Below are 9,292 nucleotides of genomic sequence, written 5' to 3'. Positions count from 1 at the left end.
AGTTATTAACAGAGCTATTGTCAGAGCTATTATCACAGTTATTCCCACGATGTCGTTGCATTTATGAGGCAAATATCCGTTTTATGAGGGATCTTTTAATGATGTCAGTGGGAGTCCTGTTGAAAGTGGCCCAGATGTCATTTTACCATTGAGACTCAATCAGGAAACATTTTGATGGTGAGAGGTTCTTACATCGTCTGCCAACCTGTATGAAGCTCATTTTAGTTTGCTCTCATTTTGACTCTGCGCCTCTCTTTCTCTCTCCCTTTCTCTCTCTCTCTTTCTCTCTCCCTTTCTCTCCCTCTCTCTCTCTCTCTCTCTCTCTCTCTCTCTCTCTCGTTTGCATTCCCCTTGGTAAAACCTCATGGGGAACATCACTCCCAATCCAATTCAAAAATCTTGCCCACAAATCCCAGAATGTTTTTCAACGGTTCCATGCCCTTGTCTCTCATCAGTCTCTCTCTGTGTGTGTCTAATTTGCAGCCTCTTCACAAGTGTTTCTAACCCTCCTTCTGTCCCTCACATCAGCCTCTTCACAAGTGTTTCTAACCCTCCTTCTGTCCCTCACAGCCTCTTCACAAGTGTTTCTAACCCTCCTTCTGTCCCTCACATCAGCCTCTTCATAAGTGTTTCTAACCCTCCTTCTGTCCCTCAAATCAGCCTCTCCACAAGTGTTTCTAACCCTCCTTCTGTCCCTCACATCAGCCTCTTCACAAGTGTTTCTAACCCTCCTTCTGTCCCTCACATCAGCCTCTTCACAAGTGTTTCTAACCCTCCTTCTGTCCCTCACATCAGCCTCTTCACAAGTGTTTCTAACCCTCCTTCTGTCCCTCACATCAGCCTCTTCACAAGTGTTTCTAACCCTCCTTCTGTCCCTCACATCAGCCTCTCCACAAGTGTTTCTAACCCTCCTTCTGTCCCTCACATCAGCCTCTTCACAAGTGTTTCTAACCCTCCTTCTGTCCCTCACATCAGCCTCTTCATAAGTGTTTATAACCCTCCTTCTGTCCCTCGCAGCCTCTTCACAAGTGTTTATAACCCTCCTTCTGTCCCTCACATCAGCCTCTTCACAAGTGTTTCTAACCTCCTTCTGTCCCTCACATCAGCCTCTTCACAAGTGTTTCTAACCTCCTTCTGTCCCTCACATCAGCCTCTTCACAAGTGTTTCTAACCCTCCTTCTGTCCCTCACATCAGCCTCTTCACAAGTGTTTCTAACCCTCCTTCTGTCCCTCACATCAGCCTCTCCACAAGTGTTTCTAACCCTCCTTCTGTCCCTCACATCAGCATCTTCACAAGTGTTTCTAACCCTCCTTCTGTCCCTCACATCAGCCTCTTCACAAGTGTTTCTAACCCTCCTTCTGTCCCTCACATCAGCCTCTTCACAAGTGTTTCTAACCCTCCTTCTGTCCCTCACATCAGCCTCTTCACAAGTGTTTCTAACCCTCCTTCTGTCCCTCACATCAGCCTCTTCACAAGTGTTTATAACCCTCCTTCTGTCCCTCACATCAGCCTCTTCACAAGTGTTTCTAACCCTCCTTCTGTCCCTCACATCAGCCTCTTCACAAGTGTTTCTAACCCTCCTTCTGTCCCTCGCAGCCTCTTCACAAGTGTTTATAACCCTCCTTCTGTCCCTCACATCAGCCTCTTCACAAGTGTTTCTAACGCTCCTTCTGTCCCTCGCAGCCTCTTCATAAGTGTTTATAACCCTCCTTCTGTCCCTCACATCAGCCTCTTCACGAGTGTTTCTAACCCTCCTTCTGTCCCTCACATCAGCCTCTTCACAAGTGTTTCTAACCCTCCTTCTGTCCCTCGCAGCCTCTTCACAAGTGTTTCTAACCCTCCTTCTGTCCCTCACACAGCCTCTTCACAAGTGTTTCTAACCCTCCTTCTGTCCCTCACATCAGCCTCTTCACAAGTGTTTCTAACCCTCCTTCTGTCCCTCACATCAGCCTCTTCACAAGTGTTTCTAACCCTCCTTCTGTCCCTCGCAGCCTCTTCATAAGTGTTTATAACCCTCCTTCTGTCCCTCACATCAGCCTCTTCACAAGTGTTTCTAACCCTCCTTCTGTCCCTCACATCAGCCTCTTCACAAGTGTTTCTAACCCTCCTTCTGTCCCTCGCAGCCTCTTCACAAGTGTTTCTAACCCTCCTTCTGTCCCTCACATCAGCCTCTCCACAAGTGTTTATAACCCTCCTTCTGTCCCTCGCAGCCTCTTCACAAGTGTTTATAACCCTCCTTCTGTCCCTCACATCAGCCTCTCCACAAGTGTTTCTAACCCTCCTTCTGTCCCTCACATCAGCCTCTCCACAAGTGTTTATAACCCTCCTTCTGTCCCTCGCAGCCTCTCCACAAGTGTTTATAACCCTCCTTCTGTCCCTCACAGCCTCTTCACAAGTGTTTCTAACCCTCCTTCTGTCCCTCACACAGCATCTTCACAAGTGTTTCTAACCCTCCTTCTGTCCCTCGCATCAGCCTCTTCACAAGTGTTTCTAACCCTCCTTATGTCCCTCAAATCAGCCTCTTCACAAGTCTTTCTAACCCTCCTTCTGTCCCTCACATCAGCCTCTCCACAAGTGTTTATAACCCTCCTTCTGTCCCTCGCAGCCTCTCCACAAGTGTTTATAACCCTCCTTCTGTCCCTCACATCAGCCTCTTCACAAGTGTTTCTAACCCTCCTTCTGTCCCTCGCAGCCTCTCCACAAGTGTTTATAACCCTCCTTCTGTCCCTCACATCAGCCTCTTCACAAGTGTTTCTAACCCTCCTTCTGTCCCTCACATCAGCCTCTTCACAAGTGTTTCTAACCCTCCTTCTGTCCCTCACATCAGCCTCTCCACAAGTGTTTATAACCCTCCTTCTGTCCCTCGCATCAGCCTCTCCACAAGTGTTTATAACCCTCCTTCTGTCCCTCACATCAGCCTCTCCACAAGTGTTTCTAACCCTCCTTCTGTCCCTCACATCAGCCTCCTCACAAGTGTTTCTAACCCTCCTTCTGTCCCTCACATCAGCCTCTCCACAAGTGTTTATAACCCTCCTTCTGTCCCTCGCAGCCTCTCCACAAGTGTTTATAACCCTCCTTCTGTCCCTCACATCAGCCTATCCACAAGTGTTTCTAACCCTCCTTATGTCCCTCACATCAGCCTCTTCACAAGTGTTTCTAACCCTCCTTCTGTCCCTCACATCAGCCTCTTCACAAGTGTTTCTAACCCTCCTTCTGTCCCTCACATCAGCCTCTCCACAAGTGTTTATAACCCTCCTTCTGTCCCTCACATCAGCCTCTCCACAAGTGTTTATAACCCTCCTTCTGTCCCTCACATCAGCCTCTCCACAAGTGTTTATAACCCTCCTTCTGTCCCTCACAGCCTCTTCACAAGTGTTTCTAACCCTCCTTCTGTCCCTCACAGCCTCTTCACAAGTGTTTCTAACCCTCCTTCTGTCCCTCACACAGCCTCTTCACAAGTGTTTCTAACCCTCCTTCTGTCCCTCGCATCAGCCTCTTCACAAGTGTTTCTAACCCTCCTTATGTCCCTCACATCAGCCTCTTCACAAGTGTTTCTAACCCTCCTTCTGTCCCTCACATCAGCCTCCTCACAAGTGTTTCTAACCCTCCTTCTGTCCCTCACATCAGCCTCTCCACAAGTGTTTATAACCCTCCTTCTGTCCCTCACATCAGCCTCTTCACAAGTGTTTATAACCCTCCTTCTGTCCCTCACATCAGCCTCTTCACAAGTGTTTCTAACCCTCCTTATGTCCCTCAAATCAGCCTCTTCACAAGTGTTTCTAACCCTCCTTCTGTCCCTCACATCAGCCTCCTCACAAGTGTTTCTAACCCTCCTTCTGTCCCTCACATCAGCCTCTCCACAAGTGTTTATAACCCTCCTTCTGTCCCTCACATCAGCCTCTCCACAAGTGTTTATAACCCTCCTTCTGTCCCTCACATCAGCCTCTTCACAAGTGTTTCTAACCCTCCTTCTGTCCCTCGCAGCCTCTCCACAAGTGTTTATAACCCTCCTTCTGTCCCTCACATCAGCCTCTTCACAAGTGTTTATAACCCTCCTTCTGTCCCTCACATCAGCCTCTCCACAAGTGTTTCTAACCCTCCTTCTGTCCCTCACATCAGCCTCTTCACAAGTGTTTCTAACCCTCCTTCTGTCCCTCGCAGCCTCTTCATAAGTGTTTATAACCCTCCTTCTGTCCCTCACATCAGCCTCTCCACAAGTGTTTCTAACCCTCCTTCTGTCCCTCACATCAGCCTCTTCACAAGTGTTTCTAACCCTCCTTCTGTCCCTCGCAGCCTCGCTCATTCGCCGGTGCGCTCCTCCAAACGTATCACCTTCTCCAGCCTCGCGCCGGAGCTGAGCGGACGCAGAGGAGGTGGCCTTAATCCCGTGGCGTGCCGGGGGAGGTCACTCGCAGCTCTCTCGGGGCCAATGAGGGGCTCGGGGAGGGAGCGGACGGAGACGTGAGGAGCCAAGAAGGAGAAAGGGGTGGGACAGAGCAGCATGAGGGGGACAGAGCAGCATGAGGGGGATAGAGAGACATGTGACAGCAGTGAAGTGATGGAGGATGAAAGACTGCTAAGGGATCTCGCCAGGGAATGTTCATACTAGATGAGGCATAGGCAGGAGGGGAAGATGTGCAGGAGGAAGAAAGCAAAATTAGCAGAAATAAGGAACAGACTGTGCCAGAGTCTGCATTGATGCTAGGGTTTGAGTCAAGGAAAATCATTGGGGCTTGAGGCAACCTGACAGCTTTTCATAGTCTTTTCCATATCCTCCATGACACACTTAAAGAATAAGTTTGGCGATTTTGCAGCTATATATAATTTGCCTCTTACAGACCTGTAGTACATGGATCCCCAGACAATACTGGCTCCAGAGTCACCTGTCAGTTGAAATCTGGCTGCTAACAATGAGTCCACACAGGGTTTGTCGAGAGCCAGTTATTCTCTGTGGGGTCCTTACAGGTATGCAAGAGGCAAACTATATATAGGTCCAAAATCACTGAAGTTCTCCTTTAACCGACACCAACTCCTCTAGCCGCAACGGCATCAGAACGTCGAGCCCAGTCGCTCCACTGCTTCAAATTAGAACATTATCTCCTTCAAACTTAGGCTGTGCTCTGGGACTCAGTCTCAAGTGTAAGGTTGCTTGAAATTGGTTGTTTTTATAGCCATGTCAATGACTTGTATGCCGACTGGCATATTAATGTTGAAATCCAACACTTCCTCCTGACTACTTCAGTTATGATGTGAATCCCATTGGGCCTCACTGCAGCCAAGCGCACACCATCACCAAATCTATTGTTAATCACATAAACAAATGCCACTCAGTGTGAATTATCTCCAGGGGGTTTCACTCCAGTTTGCTTGCAAGCCAAATTTAATTTGACTTGCAAATTTAATTTGGCATTTAATGTAATAGATTAAATATTTGTGGTGTTGCAAGCACCCGCTCGGTGCAAAGTTTATAAAGTCAACATACGTTGTTTTGCTTTTCTAAATTGTTTTTTTGTAAATAGTGACTTCTCTGTTGTTTCCACAAAATCACAATATTTTCCTTTCTGCTTAGTTTTTCATTGTCAGCTATTGATGACATCACAGTCCACTGGGTTTGATGACATCACAGTCCACTGGGTTTGATGATATCACAGTCCACTGGGTTTGTAGGGCAGAATTTATAGAGGGCAATGCTACATCTTTCTAATACTGAACTCGACTCATCCATAAAAAATGTTGCTTCCTCTTGTTTGCTTTTTATGGCATCACAGGCACAGGTCACAATGTAATTTGATGTCATACAGTTTTTGAGCAGACGAGTTTATATTTATATTTGTTTAACTAAGAAGAATAACAAATTATTCTGATGTTCAATAAAAAGGTTAAAACAGGTTTGCAAGTGATCTTCTAAGAAGCGTAGGTATGCAGATAAGGAAGCCAGCATGCCTTTCAAATCTAGTCCATGTAAGCCAACCTAATGCAGACAGGAAGTGGACCTGTTTGAAGGTGACAGGTTGTGAGGAACTGAGACACGGACAAAGAGAGAAAAGATAAAGTGGTAATCTGCAAGATCTTTGTGTCTTTTGATTTGGGTGACATCTTTGGTGCTAAGCTCTTATTGCTGCAGTGTTTCTGCACTGCACTCGCACAGTTCACCTGTCTCTCAAATAGTGTGTCCAACTCTGACATCCCACCACCCCCGTTCAGCCATGGTGGCTGGTTATCACATCTCTTCCTATAACTACCAGTCCGTCTTCTATTTATTCTAAATATCACTCGAGCTGGTGCCGGAGATGCTGGGAATGTACCCGAATCCGAATCTGTTATTCGGGAAAGCACAAATAATGTGATTTAAACGGATATATCTTCTACCTGAATTTGGTTGTTATTACCCAGAACTAATCTGGCTCCAGACCCGGAACAAAAAGAAGCTATGATTGACATCAGTGCCGTCGCAGGCTCTTTCTTTCGGAACTTAAGCCTTGAATATTTGTTATCAATTATGTAGTCTAGTCCTATAAGTAAAGTCTAGTCCTATAAGTCAAGTCTAGTCCTATACTGTAAGTTTTACATTGTTCAAGATTTCTGTTGCCTGACTTGCCTCTCACCTTCCACATTCTATTGTGAGTGCTACAGAGATCTGCCCACACAGAGTGTGGGGTAAATTCGAGTTAGTAGTTCGGCTGGATATTTTATGTGAACCAGCTTTGAAGACGGGCTTTGGGTGCACCGAGGTACATGCCGGGATACAAATCAAACGCACCTGTCGCCGCTTGCTATGTGTGTCTTTTTGGTAAGGGCCTCTGCCAATATGTCCAACTAAAGGAATATTCGGTCCCGGACCAAAACTGTAGTCAACTTATATTACCACATAGCCATATATCCATAACATGTTCCTGTTGTTATGTTATAGGCCTATTAGGCCTATATTATAAATTATATTATAGTGTACATAGTGTAATGTACAGATTTATTGCCTAGTATAGTTCTTAAATTTTGTACTACGTTACATTTCAGAATATGACTTGTAAGCCTAATTCTGAGGAGAGTAGGCAACATAAATATGGTCGTCTGTCCTTTCATTGTCCCATAAGAAAAGGCGTATACAATTTCACTCATTATTTCAAGTACACTCAGCAATCACTGACTGACCCGAGGGTGGAAGTGCGTCATGGTGTCGGACATGTTTATTGTTTGCTTGTTTACTCATTTATCATGAGAGCAGCACTTCAGACGGGACAATTTGAGTGAAGTGTCATCGAGATAGGAGGTGACACCACACATGGGAGATGGAACAACTGCCTTCAAGTACTTGAATCAACTCGGTGGAGGTATTTATCTTCAGGAAAGGTGTATCTCACAACAATACTCTAGAGTATGCCTGTAGTCGAGACCGCCTTGGTCGAATCCAAATCCAGATCGAGTCATTGCATTGAATGCGAGTCCGAGTCGAGACTAAGACCGGAAGGGAGTTTCATAGCATGGACCACTCACTTATTCCACATTAGGTACACAGACCCCCATTTGATGAGATTTAGTCTCTCAGCCCCTAAATTTGAGAATATGTTTTATTGTTAGATATGATTTTGTTCAGCATTCCATGACTATCTATAGATGAAACTACAACAGTTATTCTTCTACATTAGACTTCAGCGCATCATCCGCTGTGCTGAGAAGATAATCGGATGCAACCTGCCATCCCTCCAGGACCTGCATGCAGCCAGGACACTGAAGCGGTCTCGCAAGATCATGGCCGACCCCTCCCACCCTGGCCACAAACTCTTTAAGACACTCCCCAACGGCAAGAGACTGAGGTCTGCCAAGACCAGAACCACTCACCACAAGACCAGCTTCTTCCCAACCGCCATCAGCCTCACCAATTAATGTCTATTTGTATATGCTCCCTGACAAATAAACTAATAAACAACCAACAAGGCCCGGAAACCCCTTCCACCAAGGACCTCGCTAACAGCATCCCCCTCAAACCCACTCCCTCCTCCTGAACTCAGCTAAACCCCCCATAAAACTGTAACTCATATCTAATTTAATGCCCGTTTAACTGGGCTTTAAATTAATGTAAATTCACTGCCTATTTAACGCCTATTTAACTCAGTCTGTAAATCTCATGTAAATTCAACGTAAATTCATATTCGTTATCCGCGGAACACTCCTCCACTCATATACATATTGTATATAGATTTACTTGATTTGATTGCACTTGCAACATTGTGATTGTCTTTCTCTAGCTTTCCTACTTCGTTATGCTGCATACAGACACTAAGACAAATTCCTCGTATGTAACTTGCATAGTGTATCAATAAAAGTGATTCGGATTCGGATTCGGATTAAATCTTGTTAACTACGTCTACTTATAAACCGCTTGTGATGTTTAACAATTCATCAATTTGCTGAGGAGGAGGACCACCTGGAACCCCTTCAAGGACCACTGGTAAATAACTTATTGGTGTTTGGGTGTATATCAACAAACTTAAAAATTGTACATTAACACTTTCTTTTTCAGGTCCACTATTTCCTAATAATATCCTAGAAATGAATATTTAACTGTTGGATTTTCCTAGTTTCCTGGAAATATGACATTCTATTATGTGGCATATGACATTACTAATAACAGGGGAAACTTGACTGTTTAGGTGCAGGATATTACATAATGTAAGGTTCTTTCCCAGATGGTACCAGATACATCACCAGTTAGATAACAATGCCTTTCTTGGAGATTGTTAGGAAACAGTGGAACTGGAATCTAAAGTGTTACCAAACTTACTCATGTAGGAGGTAGATGTAAATACCATGGTGAAGGGCAAAGGAACTTGTCTAAATACTTTAAAAGTAGCGTGACAGAGAGAGACAGAGAGAGAGAGAGAGAGAGAGAGAGAGAGAGAGAGAGATGGTATATATCATCATCATCATCATCATCATCATCGTCGTCCTCCACTTGCACTATTCCATTGCTGCCTCAGCACTTTCTCCATCGCCCTTCTCACTGCCAACATGCAGACGAGAAAATGACTCTGAGTAGACAGAGATGGTGAGGGGAAACATGCAGAAGAGACAATGAGGAGACAGAGATGGTGAGGAGAAACATGCAGAAGAGACAATGAGGAGACAGAGATGGTGAGGAGAAACATGCAGAAGAGACAATGAGGAGACAGAGATGGTGAGGAGAAACATGCAGAAGAGACAATGAGACAGAGATGGTGAGGAGAAACATGCAGAAGAGACAATGAGGAGACAGAGATGGTGAGGAGAAACATGCAGAAGAGACAATGAGGAGAC

Source organism: Poromitra crassiceps (genome assembly GCF_964638095.1).
Source record: "Poromitra crassiceps genome assembly, chromosome: 13".
NCBI classification, from domain to species: Eukaryota; Metazoa; Chordata; class Actinopteri; order Beryciformes; family Melamphaidae; genus Poromitra; species Poromitra crassiceps.
This window is presented reverse-complemented; position numbering follows the sequence as displayed.